This window comes from Rhinoderma darwinii, assembly GCF_050947455.1.
Source record: "Rhinoderma darwinii isolate aRhiDar2 chromosome 9 unlocalized genomic scaffold, aRhiDar2.hap1 SUPER_9_unloc_1, whole genome shotgun sequence".
Taxonomy (NCBI): domain Eukaryota; kingdom Metazoa; phylum Chordata; class Amphibia; order Anura; family Rhinodermatidae; genus Rhinoderma; species Rhinoderma darwinii.
This window is the reverse complement of record NW_027461827.1, coordinates 213,670-239,200: the sequence shown is the minus strand read 5'-3', so window position 1 is coordinate 239,200 and position 25,531 is coordinate 213,670. Positions and strand designations below refer to the sequence as shown.

Genomic DNA, 25,531 nt, shown 5'->3' with positions numbered 1-25,531 from the left:
TCGACCCGTATTCCACCCGTATTTACGGGCACGTTTTTGGCTGCAAAATTGCACTGCACTAATCGGCAGCCCCTTCTCTCTATCAGTGCAGGATAGAGAGAAGGGACAGCCCTTTCCGTAATAAAAGTAAAAGAAATTCATACTTACCCGGCCGTTGTCTTGGTGATGCGACCCTTTCTTGACATCCAGTCCGACCTCCCTGGATGACGCGGCAGTCCATGTGACCACAGCAGCCAGTGATTGGCCTGTGATTGGCTGCAGCGGTTACATGGGCTGTAACGTCATCCCAGGAGGCGGGACTGGAGGAAGAAGCAGGGAGTTCTGGGTAAGTATGAACGTCTTTTTTTTGTTTTTTTTTACAGCTTCATCTATATTGTGATCGGTAGCAACTGTCCAGGGTGCTGAAACAGTTACTGCCGATCGTTTAACTCTTTCAGCACCCTGGACAGTGACTATTTACTGACGTCCCCTAGCAACGCTCCCGTAATTACGGGTGCACACACGTAGTCACCCGTAATTACGGGAGCCCCATAGACTTCTATTGGCTGCCCGTGCCGTAATTACGGCCTGAAATAGCACATGTTCTATCTTTTTCAACAGCACGGGCACCTTCCCGTAAGCATACGGGGAGGTACCCGTGACCAATAGAAGTCTATGGGCCCGTAATTACGGGAGTTTTTACGGTCATGTGCATGGGGCCTAAATCTGTAATGTCACTATTTTTCTGTTTGAGATGGAATAAATCATTTCCTTTCCATACACGTGTGTGTGTGTGTGTGTGTGTGTGTGTGTGTGTGTGTGTGTGTGTGTGTGTGTGTGTGTGTGTGTGTGTGTGTGTGTGTGTGTGTGTGTGTGTGTGTGTGCGTGTGTGTGTGTGTGTATATATATATATATATATATAAAAAAAAAGCAGAGGATTGGAGCAGCACTGTGAACAAATGCCTGACTAGGCTGGTGCAAAGCTTCAAAAATAAAGGCGTGACCTCTCCTTATGTGTTAGATATCCAAAAAAGAGAACGTGAAGCAGCACTCAAATAAAGTGACTTGAAAATGCCTTCATAGAGGAGGTGAAACGTTGTGGTTCCATGTTGGATGAATAAATTCACTTTATTTGAGTGCTGCTTCACGTTCTCTTTTTTGGATATATATATATATATATATATATATATATATATATATATATATATATAATGTATAACATATAACCGCTTGTTGCTTTATTAAAACAAACACAAAAACTGTCATTGGTTTGGTCCGAGCCTACCCTTGTAGTTTACCTAGTGGTACAAACCAGTTGGCAGCTTCTGATTGGACGCTTTGAATGATCCCATCCTCAGAGCTCCTCTGCACCAGCCGTCTCCATGGAACTGCAGGTGTCAGTTGGTGTCAGTTGAGCGGATAATAGACAGTGAGAGACTTGAGATCTGTGTAAGAGACGATGTTTAGGGACGGTCTTAGGTGTGTGTGACCTGTACGAGTGCACGGGGCGCTGCACCCTCCCAGCATGTAGGGGGCAACACTGGGCTCTGCCCCTATTCTGTCCTCTCCTCCTCGTTACACACACGGAGGAAACAAGAGCCGAGGAGCAAGAGCAGAGGAGGAAGCTCCGTCACAGCCCGTCCTGCAAGAAACCTGTGATCCTGTCAGCAAGAAGAGATGTAAGTGTCTATGTGTGTGTATGTGTCTCTGTGTTTGTGTGTGTATATGTTCCAGTATGTGGGTGTGTGTATATATGTGTATATATGTCTCTATGTTAGTGTGTATATATGTGTGCCTCTGTGTGTATATATGTGTGGGTATAGTTATCAGAGTGTGATATCTGTGGTGTTACATAGGACTGCAGGTGACATCTACTACATTATCTGTAATCAGAGAGTTATCACTGTGTTATCTGTAGTGTTACATAGGACTGCAGGTGACATCTACTACATTATCTGCACAGTGTATATATGTGTGTGTGTGTGTGTGTGTGTGTGTGTGTGTGTGTGTGTGTGTGTGTATATTCCAGAATATGTATATATATATTTGCCTGTTTGTCTAAATATGTCCCTCTATGTATGTGCAGTATATATGTTCCAGTATGTGTCTATATATGTGGTTAATTTTGTGGAGGGCGGCAATAGAGAATCCCGCACAGGGCGCCATCCAACCTAAGGCCGGCCCTGACGGTATTTATATATAAGTGAGCGCAAATATGGCAGCTAAGAGCTTTTATAATGTGACATCTAGTCATGAAATCCATGAAATCTGGACAGAACCGGAGGAAAGTCTCTCAGCTTATGTGAAGCAGTAAATGACTCTACAACTTGTAATGTTTATACAAGGCCCTTCCCAAGAAACGTTCCTCATCCTCTGTTGTAATATTATACAATGAGCGGACCTGACGTTCTATCTGGTAATGATTGTTACTTCACGGTCCAGTCACTAGTACAGCTGTAAGGAAGGCGAGGACGACAGGCAGGAGAAGAACACAGAGACATAAGACACTAAGGGGGGGGGGGGGCATTTATCAACTCTTCTACGCCAGGCGTAGAAAAGTCGCAAAAGGGATTAAAAGTCGCATTTTTGATGCAAATTGCAATTTTTGCCCTTTTTTTTGCGCCACTTTCCACACTTTTGTAGAAATAGGGCGTGGTCGAGGGGAAAGGGGCGTGGCCACTGAGCCAACAAATTTATTATGATTCTCCCAGAAAAGTGGCATAAATTATAGTGGAAATCTACGCCAGCTCCTCGCTAACGTATATTTCACTCCATATGGTATAGCAAGGTAGAGGCCCGCGCTGGACCTCGCAGATCTGGCACAGTTTAGAATTTTCTGTAAAAGCAGAATGAGCCATTACAGAAGAGAGAAAGCAGAATACATTGGGACCCTAAAGAGGTCAGGAGCTTTAAATTGTTTGGGTTTCCAGAAAAAATCATCTTCTGTGCGTGAATATAACCTTAAAGAACCAGTTCCTGTTGTTCAACCCCTTAACTGCTTCCCGCAAAATGACGTGTCAGATATGTCATAGTGCGGGGGGTGATGTATGGAGCGCTCACGCGCTGTGCGTGCACCATACGCTGCGGCTGTCAGCTGTGTATTACAGATGACACCCGGGACTAACGGCCAGAAACAGTGATCGCGCTGATTTCTGGCTGTTTAACCCCTCAAATGCTGTGGTCAATCACGACGGCAGCATCTGAGGTGTTAAAAAGAGGGGGCGGCCCCCTCTGACAGCTTGTCACCCCCACCCGCAATGAGATCGCTGGGTCACTATGGTTGTCATGGCAGCCCAGGGCCTAATGAAGGCCCCCAAGACTGCCTTCACTCTGCCTCTCCTAAGCCCTGCATGTGGCAGGGCTTAAAGTGCAGCTAAACGTTTAAGAAACTTCTGACATGTCATAGTGACATGTCAGAGGTTTTGATTGGTGGGGGTCCGAGCACTGAGACCCCCACTAATCGCTAGAATGAAGCAGCTGAAGTTCTCGTGTGAGCGCTCAGCCGCTTCGTGTCTGTTCGGCTTTTTCCGGAAACCAATGTATCGGAGAAAGTCTAAGAGCCCGTACCGAGCGCTTCAGCTCCGTACTTTTAGCGATAGGTGGGGTCTCAGTGCTTGGACCTCCACCAATCAAAACATCTGACATGTCACTATGACATGTCAGAAGTCTGTTAAACGTTTAGCTGCACTTTAACAGAAGCCTGTGGAAATGACAATATACTGCAATACATTAGTACTGCAGTGTATTGTACCAGCGATCTAACAATCGCTGGGTCATGTCCCCTAGCAAAAAAAAGGGAAATATCGTTTTTAGTAAGGAAAAAAGAACAAATTAAAAGTTAAAAAAAAACACCTTTTCCCAGTTTTCCTCTAAAGTAATGTAAAAAATAAAAAAAAGTTAACAAAATTGGTATAGCTGTTTCTGAACTATTCAAATATAGCGTTATTTAACGCGCATGGTGAACCCAAAAATATTTAAAACCCCAAAATTGCTGTTTTTTGGTCAACTTAGCTCTTAAAAAAATGTCATAAAAAGTGATCAAAAAATTGCATGTACCAAAAAATGGTACCTATAAAAACTAGAGCTCGTCCCACAAAAAATACGCATCACACCGCTCAATGGATGAAAAAATAAAAACCGTATGGCTCTTAGAATGTGGCTACACCAATAAAAAATTTTTACCAAAAAGTTTTTTTTCTTTGAAAGTAGTGTAATTTAAGAAAACCTATATAAATTGGTATCTCCGCAATCGTATTGAGCCACAGCATGTAGTTCCGTTTTCATTTTTACTGCACGGTGAAATCTGTAAGAACGAAACCCAAAAAGCCATGAAGGGATCGCAGTTTTTTCCAATTTCAGCACGCAAATAATTTTTTTTCCGTTTACCAGTGCATTGTATGGTACTTTAGATGCTACTAATAGAAACTACAACGCCTCCCGTAAAAAATAAGCCCTCAAAGTCTATTAAAATGGCTTCGGCCTGAAGAGGTTATACAAGCCATTTTTCATTTGTCACTCGCCTTCCTAGAGTCATAACTTTTTTATTTTTACGTCAATGGAGTGGTGTGTGAGGGATTATTTTTTTGCGAGAGGAGTTGTCGTTTTTTGGGCACCATTTAAAGTACCATGTAATGGTTGAATTTGAGAAAACTGAGCTTCCTCCATGTTTTTTGGGTTTAGTTTTTACTGTATGAGTACTGGGAAGACCCCAGCAGTTGGCAGGCACGTAATGAATACAAAAAGAACTAAGTGTGCCAGGCACACTGAAAGCCAATTTCCCAACTGCTGACTAGTATTGATTAAAAAGTAACTTTTATTAATTTTGCCACTAAGAAGTCCATATGGACATGAACAATAGATACAAACAATTTAAAAATTGTAGCCAATGTTGCTGCTGCACACGCTCAAATAACACTCCGTCTGCATGTATTGCCAGACAGAGCACAAGGTGCTGGGATTAACAAGATACCAGATCTGACAGATCGGCTGCTGCATACTGCCGCGTCGTGACAGATTCAGTGTTACTCTCAAAGTCACTAGCCCCGTTTTGATCCCCTGAGGACGCTGTGTTGACAGCGAAACATGTCGGGGGGGCTAAATTTATTATTTTAAACAGCCATGCTTGCCTAGCAATCCCAGCACGCACATTTGAATTTAACTTTGAGAGTAACACTGAATCTGTCACGACGCGGCAGTCTGCAGCAGCCGATCTGTCAGATCTGGTATCTTGTTAATCCCAGCACCTTGTGCTCTGTCTGGCAATACATGCAGACGGAGTGTTATTTGAGCGTGTGCAGCAGCAACATTGGCTACAATTTTTAAATTGTTTGTATCTATTGTTCATGTCCATATGGACTTCTTAGTGGCAAAATTAATAAAAGTTACTTTTTAATCAATACTAGTCAGCAGTTGGGAAATTGGCTTTCAGTGTGCCTGGCACACTTAGTTCTTTTAGTTTTTACTGTACACACTTACCTTCTCTTAAGGTAAAAGTAGATTTAACATCTACTTTTACCATAAAGAGGCTCTGTCACCAGATTTTGCAACCCCTATCTGCTATTGCAGGAGATAGGCGCTGCAATGTAGATAAGAGTAACGTTTTTATTTTTAAAAAAAACAAGCATTTTTGGCCAAGTTATGACCATTTTTGTATTTATGCAAATGAGGCTTTCTAAAGTCCAACTGGGCGTGTTTACAGTAAAAGTACAACTGGGCGTGTATTATGTGCGTACATCGGGGCGTGTATTATGTGTGTTACATCGGGGCGTGTATTATGTGTGTTACATCGGGGCGTGTTTACTTCTTTTACCAGCTGGGCGTTCTGACGAGAAGTATCATCCACTTCTCTTCACAACACCCAGCTTCTGGCAGTGCAGACACAGCGTGTTCTCCAGAGATCACGCTGTGACGTCACTCACTTCCTGCCCCAGGTCCTGCATCGTGTCGGACGAGCGAGGACACATCGGCACCAGAGGCTACAGATGATTCTGCAGCAGCATCGGCGTTTGCAGGTAAGTCGATGTAGCTACTTACCTGCAAACGCTAATGCTGCTGCAGAATCAACTGTAGCCTCTGGTGCCGATGTGGCCGACACGATGCAGGACCTGGGGCAGGAAGTGACGTCACAGCGTGATCTCTCGAGAACACGCTGTGTCTGCACTGCCAGAAGCTGGGTGGTAACGAAGAGAAGTGGATGATGCTGATTCGTCAGCATCATACACTCCCATTCCCAACGCCCAGCTAGTAAAAGAAGTAAACACGCCCCGATGTAACACACATAATACACGCCCAGTTGTAACACACATAATACACGCCCCGATGTACGCACAATACACGCCCAGTTGTACTTTTACTGTAAACACGCCCAGTTGGACTTTAGAAAGCCTCATTTGCATAAATACAAAAATGGTCATAACTTGGCCAAAAATGCTCGTTTTTTAAAAATAAAACGTTACTGTAATCTACATTGCAGCGCCGATCTCCTGCAATAGCAGATAGGGGTTGCAAAATCTGGTGACAGAGCCTCTTTAAAGGGGTTGTCCGAGATACCAAAATTTTTTCAAAAACTGTGTCATACATTACCCCTTATACAGACAACCTAAATAAAGCATTATTTAAAAAAAATAATTCTACTTCGCACATTTCTGCTTTGAGTTTAGCACGGCTTGTTTACATGCAGTTCAGCTCTGGTTTGTTGATCTTTCCTTGTGAGGAAACTTTTTTTCCCGTGCACGCTCATTGCAGGCTGCAATGAGCGTGCACGTACCTTCCAAGAGTTCACGTGAGCTGTCCCTGCTCCTCCCCGCTGACATCCTTCACTGGACTTGTCTTCTTGCTGACATTCTTGAAGGATGGTGACCGTTCTCCCCCCATTATGTTTTCTTTCTCTTTTCAGGTCTATAAACCTCTTCGTGTCTCCCTCACCCTCGTCCACCCTCACCCTCGTCCACCCCCACCCTCGCCCACCCTCTTCTATCTCATGTCTCTCTCCACTAAGGCCATGTTCACACACAGTTTTTTTGCAGGAAGAATATCTGCCTCAAAATTCCGTCTTGAAGTTTGCGGCAGATTTACCTCTCCCTGCACGTTGATTTTTGCGTAATTTTTCCCGGAGTTTTTTGTGCGCTTTTTGCGGCTTTGTTTGCGTTTTTGTTTGCCGCTTTGTTCGGGGCGTTTTTCGCTTAGTTTATCTTGGCGTTTTTTGCTTGTTTGTTTGCGTCTTTTTTTGCGATGTTTTTTGCTGTGTTTTCCGTTGCGTTTATCGTAGCCTTTTTCGCGTGGTTTATCGTTTCTTTTTTTGTGTCGTTGTTTGCGGTTATTTTTGCTGCTTTTTTCGTTGCGTCTTTCGTGGCGTTTTTCCAGTTGTTTTTCGCGGCGTTCTTTGCCTCTTTTTTCGCGTCTTTTTCGCAGCGTTTTCCGTGGCGTTTATCGTAGCCTTTTTTGCGTCGTTTTTCGCGTCTTTTTTTGCGTCGTTGTTTGCGTTTTTTTTTCTGGGTTTTTCGTTGCGTCTTTCGTGGCGTTTTCCCTGTCGTTTTTTGTGGCGTTCTTTGCCTCTTTGTTTGCGGCTTTTTTCGCGGCTTTATCGTAGCCTTTTTGGCGTTGTTTTTTGCTTCTGTTTTTTGTGGCGTTTTTCACCCGCGGCAATTGAGCGCCGCGGGCATAAAACAACGCGAAATACGCTTTCTCTGCCTCCCATTGAAGTCAATGGGAGGTCAGAGGCGTAAACGCCCGAAGATAGAGCATGTCGCTTCTTTTTCCCGCAAGGCAGTTTTACTGCTCGCCGACGCCTACGCCGACGCCTCCCATTGAAATCAATGGTACGCATTTTCGGGCCGTTTTTGACGAGTTTTGCAACGCTGTTTCCGCTTAAAAAAAACTCGTCAAAATACTCTGTGTGAACTTAGCCTAATGCTGCCTCCGTTATTGTACTTCATGTACCATTCCTCCTCCTGCACTTTGTGTTGTGAGGAGGAGTCATTTTATTACATAGATGACACACTACCCCTCCCCCACCTGTACCTAGCGCTATTGTAACTTATCGGAGTAGTGGATTCCCACTATGGTCGGGGATTCCGCTCCTGCACGCTTTGCTTGGACATAGACCTAGGCAGAGACATGAAGCAATCCGTTGTGGACCGGAATCGTAGTGGCGCTGTCTACCTAAGGGCGGATTTACACGAACGCCATATACGTCCGTGCAACCCGCGTGTTTTTCACACGTGTGGCACGGACCTATGCAAGTCTATGGAGCAGTGCAGACTGTCATTGATTTTTGCGCAGCGTGATTCCGCTGCGTATAACTCACGACATGTTCTATATTCCGGCGGTTTGCGCGAATCACGCACCCATTGAAGTCAATGGGTGCGTGAAAACCACGCATTGCCGCACGGAAGCACCTCCGTGCGAACTGGCTGTTTTGCACAACAGCTGTCAAAAGGATGAATGTAAACAGAAAAGCACCACGTGCTTTTCTGTTTACAAACATCCAAATGGCGTGTCATAATGATGGCGGCTGCGCAAAAACCACGCATATGACGCTGCTTCACGGAGCAGGTAAGTGGCTTTTGCGCAGGCAAAATGCCACGTGTTTTGCCTGCGCAAAAACGCCACGTTCATCTGAATCAGGCCTTCTACACATTTTTAGGCAAGTTAGTTCAGACATTGATGGGAACTCGGCTGCGGACGATAGGCAGCGGTGCAGAAATCTCAGGCCGCAGCATGCACTGTCTGTTGCGGAGAAGTGGAATGGCACAAAGTATTTCAGCCTTTGCAATGCAAAAACCGAAATCAGTGGCAGGTCCGCTGTGTTTTCTGCAACGTCTGAATTACCTGTCAAAACTGCAAATATTGGTGCAGATTCGTTGCGTACTTTCCCCTAAATCTGCAACAACATTTGAAGCATAAAAACTCTGCCACGTCTGAACGTGCCCTAAGGACAGATTCAGACGAACGTTGCGTTTTTGCGCGCGCAAACAACGCTGCGTTTTGCGCGCACAAAAACCATTTGACAGCTGCGTGTGTCATCCGTGTCTGATGCGCGGCTGCGTGATTTTCGCGCAGCCGCCATCATAGAGATGAGGCTAGTCGACGCCCGTCACTGTCCAAGGTGCTGAAAGAGCTAACTCTTTCAGCACCCTCGACAGTGAATGCCGAACACAATATCGAAAAACCTGTTGAAAAAAAGAATAAGTTCGTACTTACCGAGAACTTCCCGGCCGTTGCCTTGGTGACGCGTCCTTGGTGACGCGTCCTTGGTGACGCGCCTCTCGACATCGGCCCCCACCTCCCTGGATGACGCGCCAGTCCATGTGACCGCTACAGCCTGTGCTTGGCCTGTGATTGGCTGGAGCTGTCACTTGGCCTGAATTGTCATCCCGGGAGGTCAGACTGGAGGAAGACGCCGGGAGTTATCGGTAAGTCAGAACTTCGTTTTTTTTTTACAGGTTCATGTTTATTGGGATCGGAAGTCACTGTCCATGGTGCTGAAACAGTTTAACTCTTTCAGCACCATGGACAGTGACTATCTCCTGACGTCGCGTACCGATAATTTTTTTGCCGGGTTCGGCCAAAACGAGTTCGGCCGAACTTGGTGAAGTTCGGTTCACTTGTCCGGCTTCGCTAATCGCAAAGACACTCCGTTTGGATGTTCGGAAACAGAAAAGCACGTGGTGCTTTTTTGTTTACATTCATCCTTTTGACAGCTGTTGCGCAAACACGCAGTTCGCACGGAAGAGCTTCCGTGCGAACTGCCTGGTTTTCACGCACCCATTGACTTCAATGGGTGCGTGATGCGTGAAATACGCAGAGTTATTGAACCTGTCGCGTATTTTGCGCAGCGAACAAACGCTGCGCAAAATACACGGACTGTGTGTACTGCCCCATAGACTTGTATTGGTCCATGAGTGCAGCGTGAAAACCACGCGGCCCGCACGGACCGAATACACGCTCGTATGAATCCCCCCTAATAATAACAGCCAGCGCTGTGGCAACCACAGTATTAGCGATGGTCAGCTACTGGATGTTACCCAGGTATGCTATTCCCAGTGCCCCTGGTGGCGGAGGGTAACCGGGTCATAGTGATGGTTATGGTATGTTCACACGGCCTATTTACGGACGTAATTCGGGCGTTTTTGCCCCGAATTACGTCTGAAAATAGCGCCTCAATAGCGCTGACAAACATCTGCCCATTGAAAGCAATGGGCAGACGTTTGTCTGTTCACACGAGGCGTATATTTACGCGCCGCTGTCAAATGACGGCGCGTAAATAGACGCCCGCGTCAAAGAAGTGACCTGTCACTTCTTTGGCCGTAATTGGAGCCGTTATTCATTGACTCCAATGAATAGCAGCGCTAATTACGGCCGTAATTGACGCGGCGTTCAAGCGCCTGCACATGCCTGTACGGCTGAAATTACGGGGATGTTTTCAGGCTGAAACATCCCCGTAATTTCAGCCGTAACGGACGCCCTCGTGTGAACATACCCTTAGTGTTCGTCCAGCCCCGTCTTATGCCTCATGCACACTTGCGTGTAAGATTGACGCCCGTGAGAAACGCGTATGAATCGGGTCACTTTGTGTGCGTTCTGCATCAGTGTGCTTAGCAAGTGGCATGCGTTATTCACGCACTCAGAAAGGCCATTTTTTTGTTACAACAAATCACGCAGCAAACACGCTTGTTTGGTTCATGGTTTTCACGCATGCGTCTACTTTAATGTGAGTGTAGGTGCATGATAACGCGCCAATAGAGGACATGCAGTATGTTTCACGCAGCGGACTCTCGCTGCGTGAAAACGGCCCCATTGAAATAAATGGGTCGCGTGTGTGCTATGCGTGGTTTCGACGATCAGCACACGGACGAGATTCACCCTGGTGTGAATGGGGCCTTAGGCACGATTTACACAAGTGTGAATCACGTCCGTGTGCTGTGCTTTGAAAAAACGCACAACACACGCGACCCATTTATTTCAATGGGGCCGTTGACACATGCGTGACTTTTCCGGCAGCGAGAGTCCGCTGCGTGAAACATACTGCATGTCCTCTATTGGTGCGTTATCATGCACCTACACTCACATTGAAGTCAATGCATGCGTGAAAACCACGCACCGCACACGTGTTTGGTGCGTGATTTACACAGCAATTTGTTGTAAAAAAGAAGAAAAAAATGGGCTGGCTTTGTGAGTGCGTGAATAACACATGACAATCGAAAAGCACACTGATGCATAAGGGCGGATTTACACGAGCGTGTGCGTTTTGCGCACACAAATACGGTGGCGTTTTGCGTGCGCAAAATGCACTTGACCGCTCCGTGTCATGTTCATACGGATGCGCGGCTTCGGTTTTCGCGCAGCCGTCATCATTATGACACTCCGTTTGGATGTTTGTAGCACGTGGTGCTTTTCTGTTTACATTCATTATTTTACTGCTGTTGCGTGAATTACGCACGTCACACGGAAGTGCTTCCGTGTGCTGCGCCTGATTTTCACGCACCTATTGACTTCAATGGGTGCGTGATGCTCGAAAAACCCAGAAATATAGAACATGTCGCGAGTTTTACACAGCGGACTCATGCTGCGTAAAATTCACGGACTGTCTGCACTGCCCCATAGACTTGCATAGGTCCGTGCCACAAGCGTGAATACCACGCGGGTTGCACGGACGTATAGCACGTTCGTGTTAATCCGCCCTAACGCAAACACACGGATGGGATTGACGCAAGTTTTTCACGCGCGGAAAATACACACGCTAGTGTGCATGAAGCCTTACTAATGGACGCTGTTAGACAGTGGCCATTAATAATGCACTAGTAATACATTTTTAAATAAATGAGAAGGACATAGAAAAAATATTGTAATAAAATAACACACACAACACTGGTTAACGATTTTATTACAAATAAAAAAGGTGTCATTGAAGTCGTCCTTGAACTTGATGTAGTACCAAGGACCCAACCTGTAAAAAACACCTAATAACTAAGGAAAAAAAAAAAGAGGGATGCTTAGATACACTGCTCATGTGTGATACTGTTAGACCATGTATCTAAGCCTACCACAAGGTAGCCTTAGTAACATTACCCAAGCAGACAGTGTCACACATGGGCCATGTATCTAAGAATACCACATGTTAGGCTTAGATACAGGGCCCCAAAACACTAATCTTAGGGTATGTTCACACGGCAGCGTCCGTAACGGCCGAAATTAAGGGGCTGTTTTCAGGAGAAAACAGCCCCGTCATTTCAGCCGTAACGGCATGTGCAGGCGCTTGAACGCCGCGTCCATTACGGACGTAACTGTAGCTGGTTTTCCATGTAGTCCATGGAAAACGGCTCCATTTACGTCTGAAGAAGTGACATGACACTTCTATGGCGCGGGCGTCTATTTACGCGTCGTCTTTTGACAGCGAAGCGTAAATATACGCCTCGTGTGAACAGACAAACGTCAGCCCATTGCTTTCAATGGGCAGATGTTTGCCAACGCTTTCAAGCCGTAATTTTGGTCGTAATTCAGGGGTTAATACGCCCGAATTACGTCCGTAAATAGGCCGTGTGAACATACCCTTATACAGGAATAAAAGGAATGTCATCTGGGGTCCTGTATCTAAGCCTACATTGTGTTAGGCTTAGATACAGGCTCCATGTGTGACACTGTTTGTTAGACCCCGTATCTAAGCCTAACAATGTAGGCTTAGATACAGGACCCCAGAAGATCTTATCCAGTTCAGGACCGGGCTATTTTGCGCCTTCAGGACCAGACACCGTTTAGCCGTTTTTAGCACGTGTTAGTTAAATGGCTATAACGTTTTTATTTGTTGGGCTAACGACGTTATTTTTGCGACGTTTTTTCCGTAGACAATGGAGGTTTATTTTTTTATCGTTTTTATACACACCTTTTTGCCATTTTAGAATTTTCATTCATAAAGTTTGAAAATAATAGTAAAAAAATAAGCTTTTTTACGTTTCAGCTATTTTTTTTTTGGTAATAACATAGTTTTACCCTAAAATAGACCTTTTTTTTGTGATCGTCATTGTCTACCGTGAATTTTAATATATTATATGTCTATATTGGGGTAATTGGGTCAGCGCTAGCGTTACAACAATGATTGGCGGGGGGGAACGGTATTTTTTTGGGGTGGGTATTTTATGAGTATTTATTATTTTTATTTTTTTTGTACTTTACTATTTTTTTATTATTATGGTCCGTCCCTCAAAGGTCAAAAAAGACCTTTGGGGAACTTTATATATATTTTTTCTTTCTTTTACACCATCTTTTCCACTGTAACTGGAGTTGCACAACAGCCCCAGTTACAGGGGAAATCAGCCCTCTCATAGTGACGATTGTCACTAACTGGGCTGTGCTGGGTCTAGTAAGACCCAGCAGCAGTCTGTCACTAACGGCACCCGGCGATCATGTGACCAGTCACATGATCACCGGGAGGAATAGAGACAGCGCCGCTGCTGCTGTCTCTATTCCTATACACAGCGTTCATTGAAACACCACACACACTAACAATGCCCCCTGTAGATAGTGCCAGTGACAATGCCCCCTGTAGATAGCGCCAGTCACAGTGCCCTCTGTAAATAATGACAGTCACAATAACCTCTGTGGATAGCACCAGTCACAATACCCTCTGTAAATAGTGCCAGTCACACTGCCCCCTGTAGATCGCGCCAGTCAAAATGCCCCCTGTAGATATTGCCCAGTGTAAATAGAGTGCCCTGTAGATATTGCCCCAATGCTGCCCACAGAAAAAAAAGCCAGTGCAATAGTAATCAGTTGTATCTGCATCCTAAGGACACGGATACAATTGGGTAAAAAGTCCTGTTTCACCCCGGTTCTCTGAACCAGCTGTAATTTTAACAACCAGTTCGGGAAAACCTGGGCGAACTGGTCCCCCTTCAGCCTCGGGACCTGGGCAAGTGCCCACATTGCCCTCATTGTAATCCGCTCCTGCATATATGGCTCTGACACTTCTCGGCATCCACTATGTATGAGCGGCGCTGAAATGATGACGAGATGGAGGGGAGAAGAAGAGCGGTGAGGTGAGTATGTGTTTTTTTATGTTATGGGAGACGTGGGAGGGATGCTATGGTGCATGGTGTGGTCATTGCTGCACAATTTTACCGCACGGCCCAGCAGAAAAATGCAACACATTTATTAAAATGCTTTTGCCTCTTAATAAATGTGTCGCACTTTACGTTCAATTTTTTTTCTATTAAGACTGGTGTATAAAACAGCAGTGTTAATAAATTGCCCCCTTTATGATTAGTATCAGCGACTGGTAAGTATCCGGATAGATTGTAGTTGTAGGATCACACGCTGCAGTAACATCTTATTTCATGGATTTCTTACAGACATCGGCGTTATATAGAAATCGATAGCATTTACCAGGAATGTATTCTCACACCTCCTTCTTCTTTTTCAGGTGTCTATTTCCAAGTTCAGAGAATCAAGATGGTGAATGCTCCACAGGTCGGTTCACACGGAAACCGCAACGGAATCAGCGCCAAAAAAATGCCCCAAATCACTTTCCTGGAGCGGTTTCCGCCTCTGACCCCTCATTGAAATCAATGGGTGGCAGAAAAAAACGCGGAACTGATTAATTTGATTAATTTATAGGACTTTGTGTCTGGCGTTGGAGCCGTTTAGGTATTGTGATTGTCATGGGGCAGTTGGGTAAAGGTATGTTTTTAGTCTTGTGTGAGGCTGATAAAGTGTAACTAAACTTTTAACATATCAAAGTGACATAGCAGAAGTTTTGATCAGTGGGGGTCTCAGCACTGAGACCCCCCCCCCCCCGACTGCTACAGCGAAGCGGCAGAAGCGCTTGGGTGAGTGCTGTGCCGCATGGTTTCTGATTGGCTTTCCACGGAAAACTGAGTGAGCGTTGTACGGACTAAATGTAAACTCTGAGTCTGTACACCGTTTGCTCAACTTTCCGAGGGAAGACGATCAGAAACAAAGCAGTACATCGCTCACCCTGCCGCTTCTGCTGCTTCATTTTAGCAATAAGTGGGGGTCTCAGTGCTAGGACTCCCACCGATCAAAACTTCTGACATGTCACTATGTTTAGTAACAATTTAAGGCCCCATGCACATGACTGTAAAAAAACAGAACCGCCTGGTTCTATTGGCCGCAGAAACCTTTCCGTATCGCTACCGATAGCTGTCTGTGCCGTAGAACCGTGCCGTGAATTATGGAGCATGTCCTACTTTTCGTTTTTTATGGGCCGTGCTCCCATACTTTGTATGAGAGCACGGCCCGAAACTGTGGCCCGCGGCCATCGGCAGCTGGCCGTGCCCACAATCACAGGCCGTGATTATGGGCACAGCCGTGTGAATGGGGCCGAAATGTTGATAAAATTCCTATAGAAAGTATTATGACTAAGTAAAGTAGCTGTGATAGAAATAATTCATACAGTTCTGGTAATAAAGTGATTTTGAGTTGGATTTCCCCGGTCAGATGCGGTTTGGTTGCTGTTTGCAGAAGAGTTTTCTTATGGAGTTCTTGTTCTTGGAGGATATTCTTGAGGACATTTGGACGTTCTAACAGTCAGTTGTCTACCTCTGGCCATAGAGTAGTGTTTCATCTCTTACAGACGAGTGTGCAGCTTAAAGGGGTTTTTCCATCTTAGACATTTATGGCGGGTCCAGCTCTGATGTATGCCATAAATGTCTACGATGGGAAGAACTCCTATAAAATGCTCCATTTGTGGCAGGGTAAGGAAGGACACTCTACTTGCCGTCAGATCCACCATTTTAAAGGTAGCGATGAATGTGGTGATAAATGTTGCAGCCAGACGCCCCTTACATCCCGGCTAGTAACAAGATATCATCATTATTTGAGGAGTTCCTGATGTAGAAATCCCTATGTGTAATGACAATGACGTTATCGAGCCCAGTATATTTTGTTTGTCAGTATGTTACACAATCTTTCTGGTTATCAGCTGTGTCCATGAAAGTCTCCCCTGAAATAAGGCTCATTTTTGTAGGGTTTGTGTGGGCAGGGTTTTAATATTTTTCCTGTGAATGGCGCAGTTTAGTTGACGCGTCTCCTTTTCTTTTCCTCTCTAGTGATTTGGCCAGAAGTCACAAGTCAGTGTCCGGCTATTTTCACTACTAGTGATATCACTTTGTGTCATAACTTGGCGCATGTGAGGTCTCTATTGAATGTGTAATATTTTTCCTGATGGATGATATTAGATATACGGTGTCCTCTCTAGGCCACACTTAGGCCCATGTTATAAATGAGATGTAAATGGTCCACTGAATAGATTGTAGAATGGTTTTCTGTTATACAGATGTGAAGGAGAGCGCTATTTCTTCTAGACATCTGATCTTTGGTGTGATTGGTGAATAATTTAGGGGCTGTGGTCAGAGACAATTCCATGATACTTGTGGCTTATAGTCAGTGTGGGGTGGTCGGTGTGACCTCTTGGATAGGAAGACTTGAGGTGGGATCTCTAGTTTGGCTCCGCAGAATGTACCCCAGAACGGATTTAATTGCCCCTTAAAAATTATTTGAGCTTTATCAGAAACCAGGCACACTAACATCTCTTTACTGATCCAGTACATCTATAGCATATACCAGGAACGTATTATAGCACCTCTTTCTTTTCTAGATGTCTATAAGTGAAGAGAAGCAAAATATAGAATCCTCCAGTCAGCGGCAATGGAGGAATCAGAGGACTGGTAATTAATATTATTATTAATTACTGATAATTATCAGGCTGGTTTCTAGCTCTGGATTACTCAGAGGTGTAATTCCCAAGTGACGGCTAAGATTTGAACAGCGAAGCTACTGCAGTCCTAGTACTTGTAGCAGACGCTGAAATAGTAAATTAGAATCACTCGGAAACAACCGCCGATTCCCGGGTACATACCGTCTTCTACAGCGATGTGACTGCGCATGAGCAGTAGCGCACGCTGAAATACAGGTTTAGAATAAGCACTTGGGAACAGTCGCCGGTTCCCGGGTACATACCGTCCTCTATACAGCCATGTGACTGCGCATGTGCAGTAGCGCACGCTGAAATACAGGTTTAGAATAAGCACTTGGGAACAGTCGCCAGTTCCCGGGTACATACAGTCTTCTACAGCGATGTGACTGCGCATGAGCAGTAGCGCACACTGAAATACAGGTTTAGAATAAGCACTTGGGAACATTCGCCGGTTCCCGGGTACAAACCGTCTTCTACAGCGATGTGACTGCGCATGAGCAGTAGTGCACGCTGAAATACAGGTTTATAATAAGCACTTGGGAACAGTCGCCGGTTCCCGGGTACATACAGTCTTCTACAGCGATGTGACTGCACATGAGCAGTAGCGCACGCTGAAATACAGGTTTAGAATAAGCACTTGGGAACAGTCGCCGGTTCCCGGGTACATACAGTCTTCTACAGCGATGTGACTGCACATGAGCAGTAGTGCACGCTGAAATACAGGTTTATAATAAGCACTTGGGAACAGTCGCCGGTTCCCGGGTACATACCGTCCTCTACAGCGATGTGACTGCGCATGAGCAGTAGCGCACGCTGAAATACAGGTTTAGAATAAGCACTTGGGAACAGTCGCCGGTTCCCGGGTACATACCGTCTTCTACAGCCATGTGACTGCGCATGAGCAGTAGCACATGCTGAAATACAGGTTTAGAATAAGCACTTGGGAACAGTCGCCGGTTCCCGGGTACATACTGTCCTCTACAGCGATGTGACTGCGCATGAGCAGTAGCGCACGCTGAAATACAGGTTTAGAATAAGCACTTGGGAACAGTCGCCGGTTCCCGGGTACATACAGTCTTCTACAGCCATGTGACTGCGCATGAGCAGTAGCGCACGCTGAAATACAGGTTTAGAATAAGCACTTGGGAACAGTCGCCGGTTCCCGGGTACATACCGTCCTCTACAGCGATGTGACTGCGCATGAGCAGTAGCGCACGCTGAAATACAGGTTTAGAATAAGCACTTGGGAACAGTCGCCAGTTCCCGGGTACATACCGTCCTCTACAGCGATGTGACTGCGCATGAGCAGTAGCGCACGCTGAAATACAGGTTTAGAATAAGCACTTGGGAACAGTCGCCGGTTCCTGGGTACATACAGTCTTGCTGAAATGCAAGTTTAGTAGAAGCACTCGGGAACAGTTGCCAGTTCCCGAGTGCAGGCGGGGACTTGGGCAGCGCTACTGTTGCGGATGCGCAGTTGCAGCTACAGGCTGGTAGTCACACCAAGCACTCGGGAATAATTGGATGTTCCGGAGTGCAAACGAAATAAAGCGTGTTCATGAGAACATTGAAAGCGACCACAAAGCCATACTATGGTCGGGATGTGTCTTTTCCCGACCATAGCCAGAGGAATGGGTTATGGTCGGATCCAAGGGCAACCAGTAACACAACAAAACTTCTGCAACAAAGGCCTTGAGTACATAATGGCATGGCTTTATAAGCATTCACACATGGCAGACCTGGGAGCCTTGTTTAGGCCCCCGGTTGCCATGGCACCTATCAGAAACCTGCGATTGCGCTGATGGTGACAGAAGAAGCCCCCGCCATCTGTTTACCCACGTAGATGCCCCACTATTGACCACAGCAACTGAGGGGTAACGTGCCGGGATCTACGCTATTTCCCGCACCATCCAAGTACTGTACATTTACGGTACTTTGTGCTAACTGCATGGCACTGTATATGTATGTCACCCAGTGGTTAAATGACAGAAAGCTGACATCAGTACCTTGAATTTCTAGGTTTTTAGGATTTGCGTCTGTAAGTAAATAAACCGTATGCAACCCCAATGGCAGCCTCTATCTGTGGTGCACGGTTGGGTAAACGTTCTTTTGGCACTTGCCCCCTCCCCACCTAGTGCTGCACATGGAATAATACAAGACGTTTCTGGGCATGTGCAGTAGCCTGGGGCTGCTCTGCTTGTATGTTCCAAGATGATGAAGCAAGCGGGCCTGGGACATTTCACCCATCTGCCCTTAACAACAACCCACCCCCAAATCTGGAACTTCTACAGAGCAGAGAGTAAGCCGGAGGGCATGAATAGCAGAAACAGTGAGGAAAATCCTGACCTAGAATGGATCCAATTGTAGCAAACTATCAGCTGCGAGAAATATCAGGCATGTTCCTGAATATAAACAAGAATATTCCCATTCACTGACCCCAAACAGATATCTTAAAAATGCTGAGGAATTAGTAAGTTGCCGAACTTTTCATTATACGAAATTTAAGCATCTAGTTACATGAAACCGGAAAATCCCTATTATATTGCCATTTTATAGAGATCAGTGGTAAAATAGTGGCCACTCGGGGGCACAAATATGGATAACCAGGCCTGTACCTCTAGTTGTGCCTGTGACAATGCATCACCCCCAACTTATTCTTAAGGACCATGAAGTGTTTGAGCTTCTACATGGACCTAACAAGCGATCTGCTGGAGTCCCTTATCTACACATATTCAGGGCGGAGGTGCCTTGCTGGGGGCTCCACTACATAAATATCCTGCAGACTGTCCGGAAACAAAATGTACTTCTCAGTCGTGTGTATATATGTATGGAGCATGTCCTCACTGTATATACTGTACTCCCTCCTTACTGTCCTCATATATACTGTATATAATGTACTGTTCAGTTATATGTATATATGGGACGTGTCCTCACTATATATACTGTACTCCCTCTTTACTGTCCTCATATATACTGTATATAATGTACTGTTCACTTATATGTATATATGGGACGTGTCCTCACTGTATATACTGTACTCCCTCTTTACTGTCCTCATATATACTGTATATAATGTACTGTTCAGTTATATGTATATATGGGACAGGGTCCGCTCTCTAATCAGGATTTTTAAGGTGCTATGGATAAAACATTATCCCCTACTATACCTTTTCCTGTAATATTATAATAAATATTGGATTTCTCTCTTTCTAAACAGACTCCGCTCCCACTGGACAACATGCAGGGCTCCCATGTTACGTCATCGCCATAGAAACTGTTCGGTTTCCAACCATCATAGAACGGACAACTAACCGGCAACTGAAAGCTCCTCCCAATGTATTAATGTCACTTCTGTATGGACAGGTAAGATTTGTCTATCCCCTTCAATGGGTTTTCCCATGAAGGACATTTATGACATCTCCACAGGATATGTTATAAATGTCAGATAGATGGGAGTCCCACCTCTGTGACCGGCGCCTATCTCCAGAACGAGGCCCCCTAAACAGTGGCGGATTAAGTAGGCCATAGGCCCTGGGCTGTTACCCAAACATGGGGCCCCCCTACTCCTCCGCCGCCCTGCCACTACCTTTTTGTGCAAGCATTAACAGATGGATGTTACGATTCCCCTTGTCAAAGGGCTGCGTCCCTACATACTGACAGTATCAGACTGTGCAGGGACACATCCTCCTGACAAGGGGAATGGTAACACGCAATTGTCTATCAGTCCTGGACTGCACAAAGATATTTTGTGAAAGACAAGGATTTCCTATAAAAAACATGTCAGGAGAGGAGACAGATTCTCTATAAATCTAGTGACTCACAGAAGGTAAAGTAAAGCACCACACACACAGCCCCCGTAGAAAGCGCCACACACAGCCCCTGTCGATAGCGCCACACACACAGCCCCTGTAGATAGCATCACACACACAGCCCCTGTAGATAGCTTCACACACATCCCCCCTCCCCTTGTATATAGTGCCACACAGCCCCTTCTCCCCTTGTTTATAGTGCCACATATCCCCGCTCGCCTTGTATGTAGTGCTACACAGCAATCACCCCCCTGTATATTGCCACATATATTGCCTCCAAAACAAAACATTGTACTTACCTTGCCCCGTTCCCGCGACGGACGGTGCGCTGCACTGTCTCCAGGCAGAACGCATGCTCATATCAGCGTGATGCAGTTACGTCATCACAGCGGCCTGCCCAGTGAGTCTTCCCAGCACCTTATAGGCTGCAGTCCTAACTTGGCCTGAAGCCTATATCATTAATTCATATCTGCGTCCTGAGGATGCAGATACAAGTGAATGTGGCTGTCGCTAGTATCGGGGCCCCCTCCAGTGCTAGGCGCCAATGGGCTTGAGGGGGCCCGTGCAGCCCAGCCAATAAATGTTATGGGCTTGGCAGCCATGGGCCCCCTGGGAGCCTTGGTCGGCTGCCTGAGCCTTCCTAACGATGATCCGCCTCTGCCCCCAAACCCAGTTATAGCTTTTTGTGCTCATGCTGCTTCCTGGTCACTTCTTGATGACATGGTCGGAAGTTACAGAAACAGCGGTGAGTGCCTCGAATTTTTATCTTCTATACATATATATATATATTGATGTGCTCAGGACTTCACCCTAGGATCCCCCCTTACTAGTAATAAAGGCCGTGCACCTGCATTTGGGATTTCAGATCCTCGCTGTCTTTTTGGATTATTTATCAGTTTGTTTTCTGTGTTTTTACAGATAGTGCCAGAAACCCAACTATGGATTTTAGAGCCAGAGAACAGTCATGGCTGGTTAAAGATGACTCCACAGCCACAGGTGTTGGCAGTCAGAGAAATATTAGGGAGCCGCAGAACTCCTTCAAAAGCCTTGTAAATAAAAGAATGAAAGTTTGGTGGTACCGAGCATTCCTAGCAAATTATCTCCAACAGAACCTTATACCGAGGGGGTTACGCATACAAGTTTTCCCATCATTTCCAACTGAAGATGTGAATTTTCCATCTAAATGGGAGGAGAACTGCAGTACGTGTTCATTTAAAGTGATGGAGCTTCTTATTGGACTCAATAACACCTCATTAGAAAACAGGGATAACGAGCTGGAAAAGATCCAGCAAAAATTAAAAGCAGAGATGTCCAAAGAGGACTTAGAAACATTTAAAACACAATTGGATCAACAAGGCCTCGTCTGGAGAAAAGAAATGGAGAGCAGAAAAACAAAGAAATTGATATGTGATAATAATGATTTTCAACAGAAGAAAATATATTGATGGAATCGGAGAGAAAATGGTGAATCACTGAGTCTTTCCTCTTCTATGTGATCTTTGTCATCACAGAGCGGTCACCATGATATGACATTATGTAGTAGCGTAAGTTCTACACGTGACTTACCAAGATACAAAAGAAAACGGAACTAAAATCAGTCGTCCAACAGTAGGAGAAAAATGAATAAGGGATTGGAACAAAATCCAAGACATCACAAGAAGGTCATTAACATTTCTATGCATCAATTATCTATAGGTGACATCACACTGTTGGACAAAGTCTTGACCTTTTCTCCCGCCTCCTGTTTTGATCTTTTCTCAGCAGTAAATTTTTTGCACAATCTTTGATCTTTAAGAAATGGTATTTTAAAGAGGAAGGCGATTTATGTGTGACAGTTGAGGAACGAGAAACATTGCGAATATTTGAGAAACTCTTTCACCAAGAAGGGGGAATATCCCAACTCATGGCTTGGAGGCACTTTACTCTATCATTTTTAGGTAGGGCTAATCTATTAAAAATGGTTGTCTTCCCTAAATTGTTATACTTACTACAATCCTTGCCTATATACTTGAGACCAGTTGACGTTAGGCGGCTGAATACTCTCTTTTGAGGCTACATTTGGAACCAAAAGAGACCAAGAGTGAGCCTATGCATATTGCAGCAACATCATGAAAATGGAGGGATTAATTTTCCACAGATTCACTTATACAATATGGCAGCTCAACTACGAGTGATTGGAGATTGGATAACCGGCAGCTCCTGCTTTTCTGATTCTACATTGGACCAACAATTTTCAAAACCCATTTCCTTAACATGCCTCTTACACACTCCCTACTCGGCTCTATCACCTGATGAACGGGCTAACCCCCTAGTCATGTCCTCCTGGAAACATGGACCAAGGTCAGGCAACACTTAGGTTTAAACCCTAGATTTTTCCTACTTCTTCCTTGGGTCCATAACTTTGACTTCCAAAATGCCAACCCCCATGTGGTTTTTCGTGGATGGGTTGGGGGGGAGGGGTTGACATGTATTAATCAGATAACTAACATGCTCACTCGTCGTCCATACTCATTTAATGAACTACGTATACAATATGATTTTTTTGGGCCAACACCCATTTTATTACATGCAGGCCTGTAGCTATGCTCACAAGGTCATTAGACACTTACAAGACCAAGACTGGGATGACTTCTTCTGTCACTTAACTCCATTTCATCAATGCCGAAAAAGACTAATCACTACCTATTATAACGTTTTAAGACAGCCATTGGACTACACTAAATCGAGATCAGGCGTATCTTACTGGGTTGACCACTTAGATCAAACAACTCATGACGATGTCCTATCATCTGTAACTATGGCTGCCAAATACCTCCCATCAGCCATGTCCTGGGAGATGTCTTTTACAATAGCCCATAGGGCTGACGTGTCCCCTTATAGGGGCTTTCTCATGGGTAACTCCTCTGACCATTCGTGTTTAAAGTGTGGAGCACCGCAATTACATTGTCTCTGGTTATGCCCAACTATTGTTGACTTTTGGCGAAAGATACAATATTTTGTGTCGAACACCCTGTCCATACCATGCCACTCAACCCAAAAGTGGGGTCTCTTTGGGATACTGCCACCTTCCATGTTCTTTATCCCGAAACATCACAAACAACTGTTATACTATGTCTCTGCGGGTGCTAGGAAGGCCATTCTCCAGGTTTGGATAAATAATACACACCCCACACATCGTATTTCCCTAGAAAAAATATCTTCTATTTTCCGAATGGATTGGGTGGAAACCTCCCATCGAAAAGAGCACAAAACTGAAGCCTTTTTTAAGTTGTGGGAGAACTTTATACCTCTCTTACCACTTCATATAAAACAAAAACTGATTGCATGCTTTGGCTCCACAACTTGGTATCTGGAGCATCAGCTGTCTGGTGTGACACCAATCATGATCTGATTCCTTAAATATCTGTATTGAATTGTGGTAACGATGGGGATACACGTGTCCATCCTCTTCCCCCTCCCCCTCTATACTTCCCTTCCCCCTTCTTTATGATTTATTTAGTGTGTTTCATCTCCTATGAATATTGACACTTTTTCAATTTGTCTTTGGGCTAAAATCTCTAATTCTGTCCTCGCTCCAACTAGGATCATTTGAAGTAATTTATACAAATTGTAGATTATATAATATGCAAAATAATGATATGTGTTCAGAGATGCTATTGCCATGGGAAATATTGTTGAATTGTTGTTCGCTTGTTTGTTATGTTTGGAAAAATAAAAAATACATAAATTTAAAAAAAAACTAAATAAAAAAAAACTCCACTTGTTGTAGAAGGTTAACATACAATTCTTTATTATCCTTTAGAGCAAAGATGATCCACATTCTACAAGATGGTATGGATGCCGGAGTCCTCTCCAAGTCCCTAATGGAGGCACTGATTGTGACTGAGCCAACGATACAGACGCCTTTTCTACTACCCAAAATTCATAAGGACCCTCCAGGTAGGCCAATTATATTGTGTACCGGGGGGTTAACTCAGAAGGTGTGCAAATGGGTCGACCACCATTTAAAACCATTAGTGGAATGTCTACCTTCATATCTGTGCGACTCTGCAGATTTGTTGTTTAAAATTGAAGAGATTCATTTAGATGACAGACATATTTTGGTAACTTGTGACATTGAGTCACTATATATCGGCATCCAGCCTTCGGATGGGTTGCATGCAGTGGCCACCTTTTTGCATATGAGCAATATAGGAAAGACTTTTCAGAGTTGTTGCTAACCCTATTGGACTTTGTTCTCAAACACAATTTTTATCACGTTCAATGGGTCCTTCTACCTGCAACTCCAGGGCACGGCAATGGGGGCAGCCTGTGCACCCACATACGCCAACCTGTTCCTGGGGCTGTGGGAGAGGGACCTATTCCTGCCAGATCATGAGATATCAATGAACCAGCTCCTTTTCTGGGCCCGTTCATTGATGACATCTTCATGATCTGGCAGGGGACTTCGGATGAATTAATGGAATTCATCAGTGTATTTAACTATAATACACGTAACATTAAATTAACATGCAAGTGGAATCATGTTGAGATAGATTTTTTGGACATACTAACTAAAAGGAACCATAATGGTTGTCTCCAGACAGATTTGCATCGTAAAGATACATCAACAAACTCATTTCTTCACGCCACGTCTTCACATCCCCGCCACACCATCGAAGCTATACCAACTGGACGATTACTGCGTGTTAAGAAAATTTGTTCAACTCATGAAGATTTGAAATTCCGCACGACTGAGTTAAGAAAGAGACTTGCTCAACAGGGCTGCAGCCGCTGCCGCAATGTTAATAAAGCCCATTGAAGACCACGTGCACAGCTCCCCCTCGTGCACAGCTATTACAAACTGTAACTAAAAATAAGGAATTTCTCCTAAGGTAAGACTTACGAACACGTATCATTTGGTCAGAAATGAGGGACACCTCAAACACATTTTGGCCGATGCTCCTCAATGATCCAATTCTACAGAAAGTACTACCAAATTATCTTGCTGTTGCACCATGTAGAGCGCGTTCTTTACGTGACACAATAGTTC

General features: G+C 44.9%; 1 long non-coding RNA gene across 1 annotated transcript; it reads left to right on the top strand.

Annotated features, from left to right (window-relative positions):
• The first annotated feature begins 1,306 nt into the window (after positions 1 to 1,306).
• On the top strand, positions 1,307 to 25,314 carry LOC142697922 (uncharacterized). The gene is made up of 6 exons (XR_012865612.1): positions 1,307 to 1,658; positions 14,396 to 14,442; positions 19,908 to 20,053; positions 21,418 to 22,436; positions 24,302 to 24,438; positions 25,082 to 25,314. It is a non-coding gene; the product is annotated as an uncharacterized LOC142697922 (long non-coding RNA).
• The last annotated feature ends 217 nt before the right edge of the window (positions 25,315 to 25,531 follow it).